We start from the raw sequence: 18,123 nt of genomic DNA, 5'->3' as shown, positions 1-18,123 counted from the left end.
GCAATGTACCAATCCCTATGTTTATCATCCGTGATCTGCATATTAGCCTGCTGGAGCAGAAACTTCAATCTCTGACCAAAGTCCCATGCAGACTCATTTACCTTCTACTAGATCTCTTTGACCTTTGTCACAAATTGGACTTGCGATGTAGGCTTTTTGAATTAATTATTGAGCACTTTCTTTATTACATCCAATGTTACATTTGGATGACCTGAACAATACTTAATATACCAGTTTATCGCTCTATCTTGCAATGTTGTAACCAGTTGCGCTTTCTTCAAATCATCATTTGTAACCTATTGTGACTTTCACACAACATCTGCTAAAATCCAAAACTGTTTAGGGTCCTCTACCCCCAGACCTCTGAATATGGGCATCTTCATAGTGTTGGCCATATTGAGTAATGGAGGTAGATGTGGAGGTGGAGGTGTAGGTGTAGGTGTGTGTGATGAAGGTGATGGTGGAGGTGGAATCAATGGATATGGTATCCCTGCAATACCCTATCTTACTGTCTGTAGTGCACCTACAGGTGTCCTCAAAACACTACTTTATTTGTCACTGTTAGACGCTCCCAATAGAGGACTATATTCAACACCTAAATCTAGATCTCTTCTCGATGTTTTTCCACTTCGCGTAGCTCCCGTCGAATCTCTTCTAAACATTAATTTAATGGAATAACCCTTTCCTTGCACAATAGAATTTTAATCCAGGTCTTCAAGGATTTCAAATAGTTACCTATTGGTCCTTTGAAGAATCATCATTCAGCTTCGCTATAGTGTATAGATATATCGATCTAAATTCAATGATGAATCTACCCAAAATGCTATCTATCTAATAGTCGACAACCCTCATGATCTTGTTTTCTGAATCTTCCATGTCCCTGACTAATTCTAGAGTTTGGGTTGTCTAACTTCCATGTACTTTGACTATCTGCCAATTTTGAAGTCCATTGGTGTAATTTGCATGGAAAAGAGAAGACGAATTTTTTTTTCTTGTCTGTATATAGGTGTCTCAAACACTCCCCCTTTGACAGGTGCGAAATCCTGTTTTCCTAGGCTGCAAATTTGTGCATCTTCCAATCTATCCACTTCTTGATTTCTTTCTTAGTTGGGAACCATTTATTCAATATCACACACTCCTCAGACAAATGTTGGTCCTGGCAAAAGAACCATTTTTTGGCTTGAGGGGTCTTGACCCAGGTTCAAAGTTAGTTATGCCAACCAACAAAACCCTAAACTACTAGCCCTTTCGTAAACAACCTGCATAGCATAGGCTACACTCTCACTCAAAGCAGTATTGGGGTATGACAGAACCAGGTTTTTGTATCCAGAGGTCTATGTGATGGGTTTCTGTTACTTCTAGGGTTTTATCTCGACCTTCGTGAACCTTAACCCTTAAAATGAGTAAATCATAGTAACTTACATAAAACAGAATATAACCCTTCGCAGAACACCTTAAACATTCATAATATCAAGTAACCATGTAGATATAACACTTTCGCACACCAATTAAGTGTTTCTTTAGATGAATGAAGAAAACAAATCGAATACACATGAATTGCATAAGTAAATATAAAGGCATAGATACATAATTATTTATCCAAAATAATCTTTATTAGATATAATCCTTTTGTTACAGACTCTTCTTCCCTGTGAACACAGCTGTAGGGGCCTGCACACTCAGCTTGCAGACTTACCAAGGTCCCCTAGCACACAGCTAGCTGCAGGAGCCTTCCCCTTGGCCTAAGTACAGAAGACAATCTTTTCTACCTAAGACGACTTGCCCATATAATGATCTTCAAGTATTCACTGACTTCCTATGACTTCCTATGACTCCTTTGTATAGCTTCTTTCATTACAATACCATGGTTCACGAACCATGGGTGGGTCAAAAATCATCTTAAATTCTAACAAACTAAGGGGTTCTGACCTTCCTAAAGCCCCTTTGACTCCTACAACCTTCGTGCTCCACTCCTCAAATTGCAGAGACTTTACATAATTAGAAAAAAGTATTACAAAATTCACCCTAGGGGACCCTATATCAACAAATTCCCCTGTGATATTCTCCAGGGTGGTCGTCACAACTATTAAGGAATTCATTCATAATTTTCTGGAGGTTTACTATGATGACTGGACATTCATTGGAATAATAAATAAGTATGTTTCAAGTCTGTGCTTGATGGTAGATACCTATAGAAAATATCAGATTTCATTCAACCCGAAGATGTGAATTTTTTGTACCATATGGGATATTATTAGGACATTTTGTTTGCAAACAATGGTTGATGGTGGACCCTACCAAAATTGTTTTTATTATCAATTTGTATTCACCGAGGAACGTAAAGAGGCTATGCACAACTCTACGACATACATATTACTATCGAAAGTTCATAATCACTTACGCATAGATCACTGTGCGAATGGAAAAGTTACTAAAGAAACATGCTACCTTTTCTTGGAATGATGAATTTCAAGAGAGCCTTGACATCTTAAGGGAAAAAATGGTCACTACACTGATTTTGGTGTTTCTGGATTGGAAGAAGTAATTTCACATCCATGTAGATGCATCGTGCATAACTTTGGTGGTTGCCTTAGTGCAACCAGGAGAAGGGGATCTTGATCACCCCATCACATTTGTGATTTGAATGTTATCTAAGATAGAAATAAATTATTCCACAATAGAACAAGAGGGCTTTTCTATGGTGTACACACTACAAAAATTTAGAGATTACTTATTAGGTGCGCACTTCAATATTTTCATGGACCATTCTGTGCTAAAGTACTTGGTGAACAATCTTGCGTTGGGGGGAGAAATTTGCAGATGGCTATTGTTGTTCCAAGAATACGACTTCGAGGTAATAGTTAAGCTAGGATGATAGAATGCTGGGCCATATCACTTGTCTAGAATTGAGAACAACGAAGAACCAACCAACATTGAAGAAGGACTACCTGATGCACAATGTTTTGTAGTACGAGTTTCTGATGATCATTTTGATGATATCATCTACCTTTTATCTACCAGAGTAGCCCCTGCAGAGTATACAACTCGACAGAAGAAAGAACTTGTATCCAAAGCTACAAATTTTTCTTTGATTGTTGGACATTGGTATAAAGTGTGTCCTCATGGAATATTGTGTAGATATGTCCCTGAGCATGAAATACACATTATTTTGATAGAATCACATGGTGGTGTCATCGAAGGACACTATGAAGGAAAGGCCACTGTGTAGAAGATTTTAAGAGTGGGACTATGGTGGCCCATGATGCATAAGGATTCCAATGAATATTGTAGTGCTTGCGATGTCTGTCAGAGGATCGAAAGACCATCGAGAAGGGATGAGTTGCTGTTGAATCCACAAGTCACCTTGAATTCCTTTGATAAGTGGGCGATTGACATTATTAGGCTGATTAATCCACCGGGAAAGAAGATTTGTGCGCGATACATTATTACTACGATGGATTATCTGACCAAGTGGGATAAAGTTCAACCAGTAAAGGATTGTAGTGTAGACATTTTGCACACTTCATCTTTGAGGATATATTGTCGCAGTTTGGGTGCCCAAAGATCATGATGAGTGACGAGGTTCACATTTCTTGCACAACACTATGGAAGCACTAACAAAGTAATTTCAGATGCATCATCAGAAGAGCACGCCTTATCATCCCCAGGTGAATGGAATGGTTAAGGCCTTTAATAAGATTTTGGATAATTCTTTAGCGAGAGTATGCAACATAAATAGGAATGATTGGAATGTGCACATACCAGCAATATTTTGGGCATACAGGACTACTTTCAAGAAGTTGACAGGATAGACTCTGTTTAGACTGGTTTATTGAAAGGAAGCTGTAATTCCTATGGAATATATAGTACCTAGTCTTTGGATTGTAGCCATTATAGATATGAAGGACAATGATATTATGGAGGAGAGGTTGGAATAGTTTCTCACACTGGACGAAGATTGTTTTCTTTCAAAATTTCACCAACAAGTACAAAAACCTGGGAAAAGGCATGGCACAATCAGCATATTAAGCAAAGAAATTTTAAGAATGGAGACTTAGTTTTGTTGTATGATAGTAAGTTCGTGAAGCTCCCTAGTAAGTTCAAAATGCATTGGATAGGACCATACTTTATCAAGGATATATCAGATGGTGGCATAGTTTGGCTCGACAAGTTGAATGGAGAATTATTTGTTGGATGAGTAAATGGTAGTAGATTGAAAATCTATAGGGACGATTTCGTCCCTGGTATTGCACAATGACTATATGGATGAAGGAAAGTGTTATTGCTACAAGTAGTTGGGAGGAAGCATGGGACTATAAAGTACTCTGCCAAAGGAGGACTTTGTCGAAGATGGAGGGTTGCGCAGTATCTAGGAGGATGGAAAGATGCAGGAAGTTGTGACGAAGAAGTGGTAACTGCACTGCAGTGAAGGGTCTGATGTAGTCCATCCAGAATATGACCATTGGGGTGGCTACAATTGATTTGATAGAGAAATTTCCATTAAAGGGAATGGGGGAAACAAATTTAAGGAGCATACCTCAAAGAATCTGCTTCCAAATTTTCATTTATGAGGTGGATCAGAAGGAGATTGAGGATTTTGAATTTGAAAAAGGTTATAAATATGGCACCCCACTCCACATTCTGATACTTTGCTTGTTGAGAATTCAAAGTATGATTTTTTGCCTAAGTGTGAGTTGAGCATTATTTTTCCTGTCTAATCAGAGTTGGGAGGAGATTGAGCATGAGTTTCTGAGGCACAGGCTAGGATCCATTATGACTGCTACATTTCCAGTGCATTCCACTACACCAAGATCACCAAGCACAAAGCCTACTGCCACGGCAATAGTAGTAAAGAAGAAGTAGAAGAAGCCAAAAAATCCTCCAGTTAAGCAATCACCGAGGAAAATCCCCACGGAACAATGATCTAAGGAGAGGATGGATAAGATGAAGCAACCAATGGAACCCTTAGATTTGGATGAGGGAGAAGTGGCCAATGGAATAGAGAATATCAGCGTAGATGAGATGGAACTAATCTTGAGGTTTCTACCCTATATGCCTCCACAGAAGCTAATCTCAAAGGTGACCAAGGACCCTGATGCTATAAAATTTAAGTTATTTAAACCCTTTTTACAGAGGACATCCCGATTGAGGGAAACTTGTTCGCCAGGGTGCCACAACTACGCATGGAGGATTGGGATCTTAATGCTTGGAGAAAATATCCCCAGTTTGAGCCCAACAAATATTTGAAGTTCATTTACTATGACGAAGCTAGAGTCACAAGGGTCAAACCACTATGTGGATGGTAGGAATTCAATGCTCTTGGTTGTTGAATATGTTGCACATTCCACACTTTGGGTGCAGTAACATAAATATAATTTGTGTGCGCAAGCTATTGGAATTAGTGCATGATGGGTGTCTATGGCTCGGGGCGAGGTTCATGATCAATGATATGTTAATTAGAAGGATTGTTGTGTTGCCTTACCAAGGAGTGAACCCCGCCGATGCATTTGTCGAGAAGTCTCAGGAGAAAAAGTTGGCTGATCATATGAAGAACGACTTTGGTTTAGTTAATAAATCTTGGGGATATACCATTATCTCTATTAGTGATCAGGTTGTGTAGTTTGTTGTGCACATTTTGGCTAGAAAAATAATGAGGAAGTGTCAAGTGACAAACTGACGAACCCAGTTGTATCTTTGGTTATGTAGTGTAGCAAGGGGGTCTAGTTTAAATGGGTAGGGTACTTATGTCAGGATTTTTTGGATGACTATCAAGAAGCAAGAATACGGGAAGCAATTTCACTATGTGTGGTTATTTCTCTTAATGCATTGACAACATGGAGAATGCCGGAAAATTCATAGTTACCCACCATGGACCCTAATGTGTGTGGAAGAAGAAAAGTGTTGGAGGCACACAGAAGAAGCAGGAGTCAGACCTAGTTGATGGCGTAGAGCCGATGGTCCTTAGTGAGGGGGACATTGATGAGATAGGAGACACCATCCACATTGTGACTAAGGATTTATGGGGAATAATGACGACTAGTACAAAGTAGTGTTGACAGAGGTCCAACAGGGCCTCAAGGTGCTGGAACTTCAGGCAAGCGTGATTCAAGCGAGCATGACTCAAGCGAGCATGGGTCAAGTGAGCGTGGCCAAATTTAGCACCACTATAGAAATCACATCCGAACTCTGAGTTGTGCAACTACCAGGGGGATCTCTACATTTTGAGACAGCTGAAGACCAGGAGTGTCCACAGTATTTGAAGAATCTAAGTCTCAATCTTGCGATGTTCCCCATTCAAGAATTGCACAATTTACACCAGGGAGTCTTTGACGAACTAAAGGTATGGGAGAAACGAGCTCTATTGGTCATAAAAGAAGTGAAAAGTGATAAACAACATATTTTCAAAGAGAAGAATTAGGAACTCCAGGATCGCGACGAGGCAACTGCGTGTAGACAGAAGTTGGAAGAGGCTATTACTAAGGCTTGTGGTGAGCTTCCAGAGTTACAAATCCAGACAAAGGAAACCTCAAAAGAAAAGATTCAAAATATTGCAGCAGCGGTCAAGGAATCAAAGGCAGAGGTGGAAAAAGTCATATTTGAGATGTAGATGCAGATTACATAACTCTAGATGAAGTTTCATCCTACCACACCAACTGAAGTTCGAGCGCAGTGCAAAGCTGCAACTAAAGCCAACATGTAAACCCTCACCACTACAGTCAAGGAATGTGGTCATATTTTTGAGGATACGATGGAGATATCAGACCTTGTGTAGGAGGACCCACATGTATAGAAGATCAAGGCATAAATCCAAGAGAAAAAACTACAGTTCTATGAGCTCAAACTAACGGCGCAAACCTTAGCACCTGTGCAACAATTTTCTCGGCTTTAGGAGGGACCTCTTCTGCAAGGAAAAATTGATGAGATGCTATGGAAGGCACATATAATATTCACATAGATGCAGCCTTGGGAATATGAGGCCCATCATCTCTCGCAAACAATGGATAGAAAGTTAAAGATCATGCAACAGAATCAGATAATAATCGGTCTAGCGACCGAAGGGCCGACGACGGAGAAGCTCATAGAGTAAGTTCGACATGTTGTCACGCAGTGGACAGAGACACTTCATCCATTGAAGTTGGCATATAGAAGCCCAAAGAAAAGGTTCAAGACATATCGGCTGAGTGACTCGAGGACGAGTCACCTCTTTATGTTGGGGGCCTATTGGGTAGGGGTCGCCTAGGTCCAAGTTTTGTCTAATTCATGTAAAGTCTCCATATTTTGAGGAGTGGAGTGTGATTCTCGTAGAGTTATAGGAGTCAAATGGGCTTTAGGGTGAGTCAAAGCCCCTTATTTTGTAGAGGGATGGGATAAATTTGACTATTTTTAGCTCTGCCCATGGGTTGTGGACCATGGTATTGTAAGGGAAAAAGGATTATAAAGGGATATCTTAGTGAGTCAAATGTAAACAATTTTTATGTTATGATATGATTTTGGGTTTGTAATTGTGATATCTCTCTATATTCAGGTGAAGGGGAAGGCTTTGGCAACTATGTGTGTGGAGACCTTGGTAAGTTTGTAGCTGTGTGTGCAGGCCCCTAAAGCTACATGCACAGGGTCAGAAATATTGTATCAGTGAAGATTTGAAATAATAAAGAAGAATTTGGAACATATCTATGTATTTTTATATGTTCGCGTAGTTTCTGTATTTCTCCCTAGTTATGGTTAACTTTTGTATTTTTCTTTTGTAATTGCATCGTGAAGGTTCACATACAATTTTATATGATGAATAGTGCATGTTAGTCTAGTTATGCGTAGCTCGCAAGTCTGATAAGTAGAAAAATGCTCTATGATTGTAATAATAAGGTTAACGATTCACAAAGGTTAGATTAAGCCCTAAACTAGAAGAAACCTTACAGCCACACTATATAGCCCCTCTGGATGCAAAAACCTAGTTCTGGCATACCCCAATATTTCCTCGAGTGAGATTGTGGTCTGTGCTACACGGATCATTGCCGAAAGGGCTGGTAGTATAGGGTTTTTTTGTTAGTGCAGAATAACTCTAAACCTTGGGTCTAAGCCCCTAAATAAAACAAAAGGTAAAGTGAAATGTAAACTTCAATTAAAATATATTGATCCATAATGGATTATTATATAATTTATCATCTATCTTGGTACCTTTTAGGTGAAAAATTTGGAGTAATTCACTTGTAGGGCCCATTTTGGTGACATTTTCTATCTTGGAGATTTGTTGTTTGGAACCTTCTAGATCCATTTTTAGGAATCAAATGACACTTTGGTGGGTCAAAAATTTGTGAATGTCACTCTAGCTTGTCAATGGTATTCTACACACTATTACCTTTTGAAGATGCCAAAATCACCTTAATTGTGGTTCACAAGTAGAAGCTATGCCTCTTGAAAGTTGACTTGTCTTGTTGGTCAACATAGTACTAAGTAGATGCCATGTCAGCTCCCATTACTCATATATAGAGCCAGTCATATGTGTAATTTTCAAGAATATTCTATTAGGATCAAAATCCTAACACTAATTGAGGGTTGAGGCATGCAAAAACCCTAATATTAGACAATTGTAAGACTATGTTAAACACTAGATCGCTAGGAAAAGAGGGGGTTCCATTATTTTAGTATTTTACTTATTCCATAATTGACTAGATCATTTGGGAGTGGGATTTGAGGGCATAATAAAGGAGAAAGAAAATTTTGTAAAAACCATTTAGGTCATTGCGTTAAAGGTAATTCAATAGTGAGTGCCCATTTCTTTATAGTTGCATTTTAATAACTAAAGAGAAATATAACAATGCAATGTATGCCTCACCTTATAACAAGTATTTCTCTAATATTGGGTTTCCTAGGATACATCTTGTGTGTGTTCATTTTCTTGTTCTTTCATTTTCGTATTTTAGTTATTTTCATAAATTTTAGCAATAAGCTTGTGATTACAAATATTATATCTTAGAAAATAAACTGATATGGATTTAAACAGGAATGCAACAAATTACAGATATAATCATCAATATAGAGATGTAGTATAAATAATACTTCATTTCATTAATATCAATACTGAAATATGCTTACAAATAGAATGGAAATAATACTAGCTCGGGCGATGGTAGTTTATCTTTGACAAGAGATGTGGTGGCTACATGCCTCTTAACTCAGTTACAATGAAGCTTAAGGGAATTTACTATTCAACAATAAGAGAAAACCATAAACAACCAAAAACCTAACCCGAGGAGATGTAACACCAAGAGTTTATGGGCCTCGTTGGGGTTAGTTGGGCAGCCAACTTCCCGAGGTCATAACTTGGTCATATTATCTCCATTTGATGCATATGATACTATGGTGAAGTAAAATTATAAGTGCGGACACAAAAAAATTCCCCTAGCCCAATGATGGGTCTAGCCACAATAGATACATTCTATGGAAGATTTCCTTAGGTTAGAACCAATTAAGAGGGCCTACCTCTTAGTACGCTTATCTCATTTGATGATGTCCTTGCTTGCTTGCTCCAGCTATCTCTCTCTTCCTTCTTCAAGCACCTAAAATAAGTAAACAAAAAGAAACAACAACCATGATAATAGACAAATTGTAATTCAACCTACTTAACAAGTCAAGAAACATTAAGCCATGAATATGTAAGATGAAAAAACATGTAGGAAATCAATCGATAGTTGCATATATATTGATATCAAAGAGAGATTACAACCATTGACTTGACGTTGCAGTTCTCCTCTTAGAAGAGCAGGTTCCCACACACTTCTTCTAGAATTCCATTATGGTCTCAATCAACAATAGTTTTAAGGCTCTTCCCTTTAGGCTTCACTCCAAACCAAATCACACTTCTCCCTCACACAACTAGATAGCTACAATTATGAATAGCTTGTTGTTTACTCCAAACCAAAATAGCACTAGCACACCAACATTATCACTTCAACACTAGCTTGTGCTTGGGAAAAATGGAGGTTTATATAAGATGAATGGATGGGATATGGATCCTCTTCTCATGGGAGAAGGTATTATCCCTTGAGGTACTTCCATCATTATAGGGGAAAGGAGCCCACATTAACATCCTTGACCCCATCCGGCCAAACCATTTACCAAACTTCCATTACAAAGCTTCTAGAGCTGGAAGCTTCGGTTCTTAATTTAAAACACTTTCCATAACAGGACTGGTGCACCTGGAACATAGCTCAGTCACTCCGATTAGTGCTAGGGATAGTGATAATATCTACACATCAGCATGGGGAAGACAAATTCCATTAGCGTTGGTCTTGTAAACTGGGAAAAATAGAAGTTTCAGGGGAAATGGTGCAAAAGGGAATTGATCTACTCATGAAGAGGGACACAATGGGAGTTTCTTCATGAAGGGAAAGCATGTGGGGTTCACTGTAGAAGTCCTCCAGGATCAAGGGATGGGGAGTACAGGGACAATGAAAAAATGTTGTGTAATAGATGCCCCCTAAAGCGTTAAGGCTAAACTATAGTGAGGGATGAAATGCTTTATGAATCAGTGTGGGGAACTGTAGTCTTCCATCGGAAAACCTGTAATAAAGTTCAGATACATATACATAACTGAGAACTCTGTCAAATGATACATGAATTGTGGCATGGACGCAACCATCCAGAGAATGATCATGTATATGGATCCAGGTATGGGCACAACCATCTGTCAAAGAGGATCATAATGAAACCAAGGTATGGTTGCAGCCATCCAATAATGAGAAGGATCACATATGACAACTCATGGTATGGTCACAGCCATCCAACTCAAAGAAAAAGGTTGACACAGTAAAATAACTATCCATGAGATCCTTGTTTCATTCTTTAAAGAGCTTGACGCAAGATAAATAAATATGCTCACACCCTTTGTTTTATTTTTTAATGCGGTTGACACAAGACCAGAAAATAATGACAGATCGGGTTCCAATGCCCCCATTACATAATTTACTATACCATCTGCGTGATCATCAGTAGATGTCGAGACAGAACAGGTAGCCACATAATTTATCTGTAGTGGGGAAGGTACTTCCTATAACCAAGATTCGATAGGGGACGATGGTTGCAAAGGAGGTGCCTGGTGACCAATGATTGACAATTGATCAATGATCACTATTCTCCCTTCAAGGAGAAAACAAAACACATGGAAAAGTGAATAAACAAGACCTCCCATGACATTAACATAGTCGCGCCTGAGGAGAACATTGAAATCTAAAGGACCTTGGACTACCATCACGTCTGTATAGATGGTCTCTGTTATGCTCTTAACCTGCAAAATAATACCCAAATACAGAATATGCGAAGAAAAGATACCCAGAACACAGAATAGCAATGATTTTATTATTCAGAGAGCAATGTTCACATGCCTCTTCAAGGGGACAACCTCCAATAGAGCAGAGCTCGATTACAAAAACAAGACACAATGCTCCTCGCAGGGAGTCTCTATCCTTTATATATGACTCATACATGCAATACCACGGGCCAATACCGTGGGTTTTATTAATACCATCTATCTAATACTACAGCCCATTTGCAACTAACTGTGGTCTCGTCATTAATTGCGGGTTAACCACTTACAAATATTAATATGGGCTTTATTGACTCTTGACTATGACGTGATCCCATGACATAAATAAGGGGGTTAGGGTGGGACCCTAACATGCCCTCCCCCTTAAGACTAGCCTTGTGCTCAAGGCTGAAGTTGTGGAAACTGCTGAAGAATAGTGGCTAGTTCCCAAGTTGCATCTTCCGAAGAGGTGCCTTTCCATTTGACGAGGACTTCCTTAATCATGCGATCGCGCAGGTGCTTGTCTCGTGTATCTAGAACCTGTTCGGGTTGAAGCCAGATTGACCCTTCTTCGTCCAATTCAGGTAGACTAGTTTGGACTCGACAATTGTTCCCAATCACTTTCTTGAGGCATGATACATGGAAAACTGGATGGATTTTTGCCGTAGGTGGCAAAGCCAACTTGTAAGCCACTTCTCCAATGCGCTGAAGTACTTGGAATGGTCCGTAGAATTTTGGAGAGAGCTTTTGACAACCCTTGTCTTTGAGTGATGTTTGCTTATATGGTTGCAGCCTCAAAAAGACCTGATCCCCTTCTTGAAATTGGCGCTCTGAGCGATGTTGGTCGGCCTGTTGCTTCATGCGGTTCTGAGCTTGATGAAGATTCTCTCTAAGATGGGCGAGCATGGTTGCGCGGTGTTGTAGGAGTTGATCCACTGCTTGTACTTTGGAGCACCCATTGAGATAAGAAGTAGGGGAAGGCGGAAGTTGACCATAGACTGCTTCATAGGGAGTCATTTTGGTGGTGGCATGATAGTTGGTGTTATACCACCATTCAGCCAGAGGTAACCACTGTACCCAAAGGTGTTGCTTTTTTGAAGTGAAACACCTAAGGTAGGTTTCTAGACATTTGTTGACGGCTTCGGTTTGACCATCTATTTGCGGATGATATGAAGTACTGAGTTTGAGTTGAGTGCCTTGTATTCTGAAGAGTTCTTGCCAAAAATTACTGGTGAAGATCGGGTCGCGGTCGGACACAATAGAAGTGGGCATGCCATGCAATTTGAAGATCTGATCCATGAAAGATTGAGCAACCAGAGTTGGTGTAAACGGGTGGGGTAGGGTACAGAAATGAGCATACTTCGACAGTCGGTCCACCACCACCATGATGACTGACTTGTTCCCTGACTTTGGAAGACCTGTAATGAAATCCATAGAAACCTCCGTCCAAATTGATGCCGGAATGGGCAATGGTTGTAATGAGCCTGGTGTGTTGATAGTTTCCCCTTTGTGGCGTTGACAGACATCACATTCTGCTATGAAAGTAAGGATGTCCTGTTTCATGTCTGTCCAAAAGAATGATCTTCTAGTGCGAGAATACGTCTTCTGAAAGCATGAATGTCCTGCAATGGGAGATGAGTGCAATTATGCCAAAATGCGACTTTTGAGGGTGGATGTTGGTGATATTACAACTCTGTCCTTGTAGCGAAGAATATCATTCTGCCACGAGTATCCCTTGCTAGAATTAGGATCGACCTGCAATTGAGAAATGAGTTGGAAGAGCCCGGGGTGTGAAAACCATTCCCTGCGAGACTCTTCAATCCAATCTGGAATGGGGAGGGAAATTGCGAGCAGAGTACTTTCCTCCTCAAATTAGAGAGATAATGCATATGCTACACTGTTGTCTTTCCCTTTCTTGTAAATGATCTCATAATCATATCCCAGCATTTTGGCTAACCATTTATTTTGTTGTGGGGAGGATAGGCGTTGCTCCAAAAAATATTTAAGACTGTGATGATCTGTGCGGATTTGGGAACGTCGCCCCAATAAGTAAGGTCGCCAGGTCTCGACTACATGTAAGATGGCCATCATTTCCTTCTCGTAGGTAGATTGGCCCAGATTCCTCCCACTGAGTTGTTGGCTTGTGAAGGCCAATGGTCACCCTTCCTGCATTAAGACTGCCCCAATACCTGTACCCGAAGCATCACATTCAATGACAAAGGATTTGGTGAAGTCAGGTAGTGCTAAGACTGGAGTGGAACACATGGCGTTTTTTAGAGCAGTAAATGCCTGTTGTGCTTCCTCATTCCAGAAGAAGGAATTTTTCTTGAGGAGATGAGTGAGGGGCTTCGCTATGCGGCCATAGTTGTGGATAAATTTACGATAATAGCCTGTGAGACCCAAAAATCCTCTCAAGCTCTTCAAGGTCTTAGGTTGAGGCCATTCTTGCATTGCCTGGATCTTTTTGGGGTCCACCTTGACACCTTCACGCCCCACAATGTGGCCCAAATACTCAACTTCTTCCATGCCAAACGAACACTTGGACATCTTGAAAAATAATTTATTCTTGCGGAGCAGTTGCAAGAGTAGATCTACATGCTGAAGATGTGCCACCCAAGTGCCACTATAGATGAGGATGTCATCGAAGAAGACAAGGACAAATTTTCTGAGATATGGTTTGAGAATGTGATTCATAAGGCTCTAAAAAGTAGAGGGGGAATTACAGAGACCAAATGGCATGACCAGGAACTCATAATGGCCTTCATGAGTTCTGAAAGCCGTCTTGGGAATGTCGACTTCCTTCATGCGAATTTGGTGGTAGCCTGAGCGAAGATCCAACTTAGTGAAGAATTGAGCCCCATTGAGTTCGTCCAGCAAATCGTCAACCACCGGGATGGGAAATTTATCTTTGACTGTCAACTTATTGAGGGCTCTGAATTCGGGACACATCCGCCACTCCCCATCTTTCTTGAGGACCATGACCACTGGGGATGAATAAGGACTAATGCTGGGACGAATGACACCTTCTTCCAACAATTCCTTGATGGTTTTTTCTATTTCATTCTTTTGGGTGAACGGATATCTGTATGGCCGCACATTTGGGGGTTGGGCCCCTGGAACCAAGGTGATGCTATGATCATGTTCCCCTCGCGAGGGTGGAAGCTCATGAGGCTTGTCAAAGACCGTCCTATGGTTATTTAAAATCTATTGCATCTCAGGATGAATTGGCAGAGACAGGGTTTCGACTACCTAGATGGCATTAAATTGAGCGACCACTCCATGATGGCCCTTTTTTAACAATTTTTCCATCCTATGTGAGCTGATGATTGAGGGGGCTCCCGCCTGGAGTCCACGGAGGGTATGTGTGGAGTTGTTCTGCTTAAAACTCATATATAACTCCTGGAAATCCATTGTGATTGGCCCAAGAGTGCGGAGCCATTCAACGCCTAGGACAATGTCGCAACCCCCCATGTGTATGGCAAACATGTGGGTTTTTAACTGATAATCCCCCATTTGAAGTTTGACATTTTCACAACGGCCTTCACATTTCATTGTGCCCCTATCTGAAATTTGGACTTGGAAGTTAGAGACTGCCCGTACAAAACAATGCACTACTTCTGCGATTTTTTTATGGATGAAATTATGGGTACTTCCACTGTCAATCAAGACTACTACTGGGCGATGTTTAAGAAAACCCCTGATTTTGAGAGTTTGAGGGGAAGAAATTCCTGCCAACGCATTTAGCGAAATAACTGGTTCATCAGATACAATCTCCTTTTGGTTGTCTTCTTCGATCGCCTCCGGTTCCTCAAGTGGTGGATCTTCCTCGGTGGAGCTGTAGTCCGTGGCATCTATTTGAAAAAACTTGGGCTCCTTGCATTTATGACCAGGGGAATATTTTTCATCGCAGTAGTAACATAGTCCTTGCTTCCTTCTTTCGGCCATTTCGGCAGGTGACACCTTTTGAATCTTAAGTGTCTGAGTCGTGTTGGGAGCCTGTGGGGACGTCCTTTAGCGGGGAAATTGGGGCGACTGTATTGGGCTGCTAATGCACGTTCCACCTTACGAGCTACCTAGCAAGCCTCTGTCCACGTGGAAGGGTGGTGGAGTAGAACTTGAGCTTTGATGGCTTCTTTAAGACCGCTGATAAGACATTCCGTGTAGAACTCATCTGTGAGACCCTTAGTGCGGAAGGCTAAGGCTTCAAAAGCGGTAATATATTCCTCCACTGTACCCGTCTGTCGGAGCTTAGTGAGATGCCCCAAAAAAGAGTCTTCCTGTTCAAAGCGATTTCGAAGAGCTTTGGTAAATTGGTCCCAATTCTGAAAAATTCCATTGCAATGCTGATGCCATGCCCCCCATTGCCATCGTTCATTGTCCAAGTACATGGTCCCCACCATAAGCTTAGTCCAATCATCTAGGATATGATTCAATTTTAAATACTGCTCCATTTGTGCTAGCCATGTTGACGTGTGAGAACCATCAAATTTATGCATATCCAACTTGGGAGGTCGCTGATTGGTTGGTGGATGGGTGTGCCAGACGTGAGGAGAGTGGCTCGACTCACCCTCATGGTATTCATGGCCCTTATACGCCTCCTCGTGGGCTGGTTCCTTGCCCTTCGAGAGTGCTTCCTGTACCTGGAGACTTAGTCCGCTAATCTCACGTTGGAGGGAGTTTATCGCAATGTGGATGGTGTTCACAGTGCCTTCAAGTTTGTCCATCCTTTCATTGGCCATCGCTTGAGCTCTAGCTTCTACCATACACCAACCGGATGAAAAATTGGGACCGCCTAAATTTTTTTTTCTAATAAATTGAATGGTACCACCTTGCTCAGCTCGTCGTCCTAATTCTGATGGGCTAGATCACCAATAAGCACCCCGGAAGATCTCAGATTTTTTTTTTTTTGGAAAACTCCTAACGGAGTTTTACTCCTTCTCTATCAATACTGCAGTCACCAAATCCTCAAAATGTCAATGCTGCCAAAAGTCCTGCGAAAAGTAGACCCCGGTATAGGAACCCTTCACAACAACTCCGATCTGGTGGATCTGAGAGATCTGAATGGTGGAACAACTGCTGCTGCAGATCTGATGGAGCTGCGGGACTGATGTCTGCTTCTGCGGCACGTCTTTGCACACGCGGATCTGGAATAGATGATGTGTGATCCCCCGATAGAAAAGGGAACTATGGTCTAGAGGAGTGTCAGGTGCTACAGATCGCAATATACATAAGGGTCTGACAGTAGTACTCGGCCCAATGTTTCAGGGCTCTAACTAAGGAGGATCGACCGTACCCTTAGCCGTACAACCCGACTACCCTATCGTACGGGCGAGTAATCTCTCCGAATGCTGTTCTCGGTGTACTGTAGTCACAAGACGGCCGAAGGTTTATCTATGGCGAGGTTTCAAGGGAGCCTAGGGGGATTCCTATATACCCAGAGGGTACGTGGAAGACAGTCCGTGCGCGGTTCTGTCTAATGCGCTACTACTCGAAGGGGTACCCACAGGGGTTACAAGGGAGTCCAACAGACGTGACCACCTCTTGTATTTCCTGCGTGCATGCCTCCCCAAATCCGCAGGTTTATGCGCTTAACGACAGATCCCGTGGTTTAAAGACGTCGGAACACGTCTCTAGCCAAAAAAAAATTTGCTAAAAATTGGAGATCCCACTGAGCCCTGGAAAGTGCTTTGATACCACTTGTTATGCTCTTAACCTGCAAAATAATACCCAAATACAGAATATGCGAAGAAAAGATACCCAAAACATAGAATAGCAATGATTTTATTATTCAGAGAGCAATGTTCACATGCCTCTTCAAGGGGGCAACCTCCAATAGAGCAGAGCTCGATTACAAAAACAAGACACAATGCTCCTCGCAAGGAGTCTCTATCCTTTATATATGACTCATACATGCAATACCACGGGCCAATATTGTGGGTTTTATTAATACCATCTATCTAATACTACGACCCATTTGCAACTAACTATGGTCCCGTCATTAATTGCGGGTTAACCACTTACAAATATTAATATGGGCTTTATTGACTCTTGACTATGACGTGATCCCATGACATAAATAAGGGGGTTAGGGTGGGACCCTAACAGTCTCCCCATCCAATGTAATAGGGAACTTCGGAAGGACCCCTAAGGGTTGACTAGTTCCTATGTTGAAAACCAATAGATTCTGGGTGACAGACACAAGCTATGGGGATCCCAAAGATTCCTAAGTAGTAGAATACATGATTCTAACCAACGCACCTTCATCTAATATAGTGCCAGGTACTACCATATTATATGGGAGGTGGAAAGCAGTCAATGGACCCCAATCGAAAGAGACGACAAAACTACTTGGTGGGGGTATCATATGATTTCTTCCATGTTGTGTAGGAATAGGAGGAGGAGTCTCCTAAGCAACTGGGATGGGGGGGTCACTCTTTGATTCATGAGAATCTGAGGAGACGAGAAGAACATGAGTAGTATGATCACCACTCTCTTTTGGAATAGAGTGATCAATTGGTGGCGGGACCAAGTCAACACTCTTTTTGACCAATGGTTGGTTAGGAAAAGACACAAGAGAGTCATTCTTAGGAAGAGTAGGACCAGAAAGAGATGTATTTAGGTCAATCTTTTTACCAACTGGGAGAGGGTCAAAAGAAAGCCTCTAATAAGCAACAGGAAGTTGGGGTTGAATAGCTGCAAGGCTTTCCAAAACTTTGGAAGCTTTATCCATAAGAGGACAAAGGTGAAGAAGATGCTTTCCTTCACATAACCTATAGGAGAATTTAATATTTCCCTTCTTCTTACCATCACTAATTGAGGGT

Source organism: Pinus tabuliformis, chromosome 5_2, assembly GCF_031772625.1.
Source record: "Pinus tabuliformis cultivar Carrire ecotype Pingquan chromosome 5_2, CPIR1, whole genome shotgun sequence".
NCBI classification, from domain to species: Eukaryota; Viridiplantae; Streptophyta; class Pinopsida; order Pinales; family Pinaceae; genus Pinus; species Pinus tabuliformis.
Note: the sequence above shows the minus strand (reverse complement) of the source record.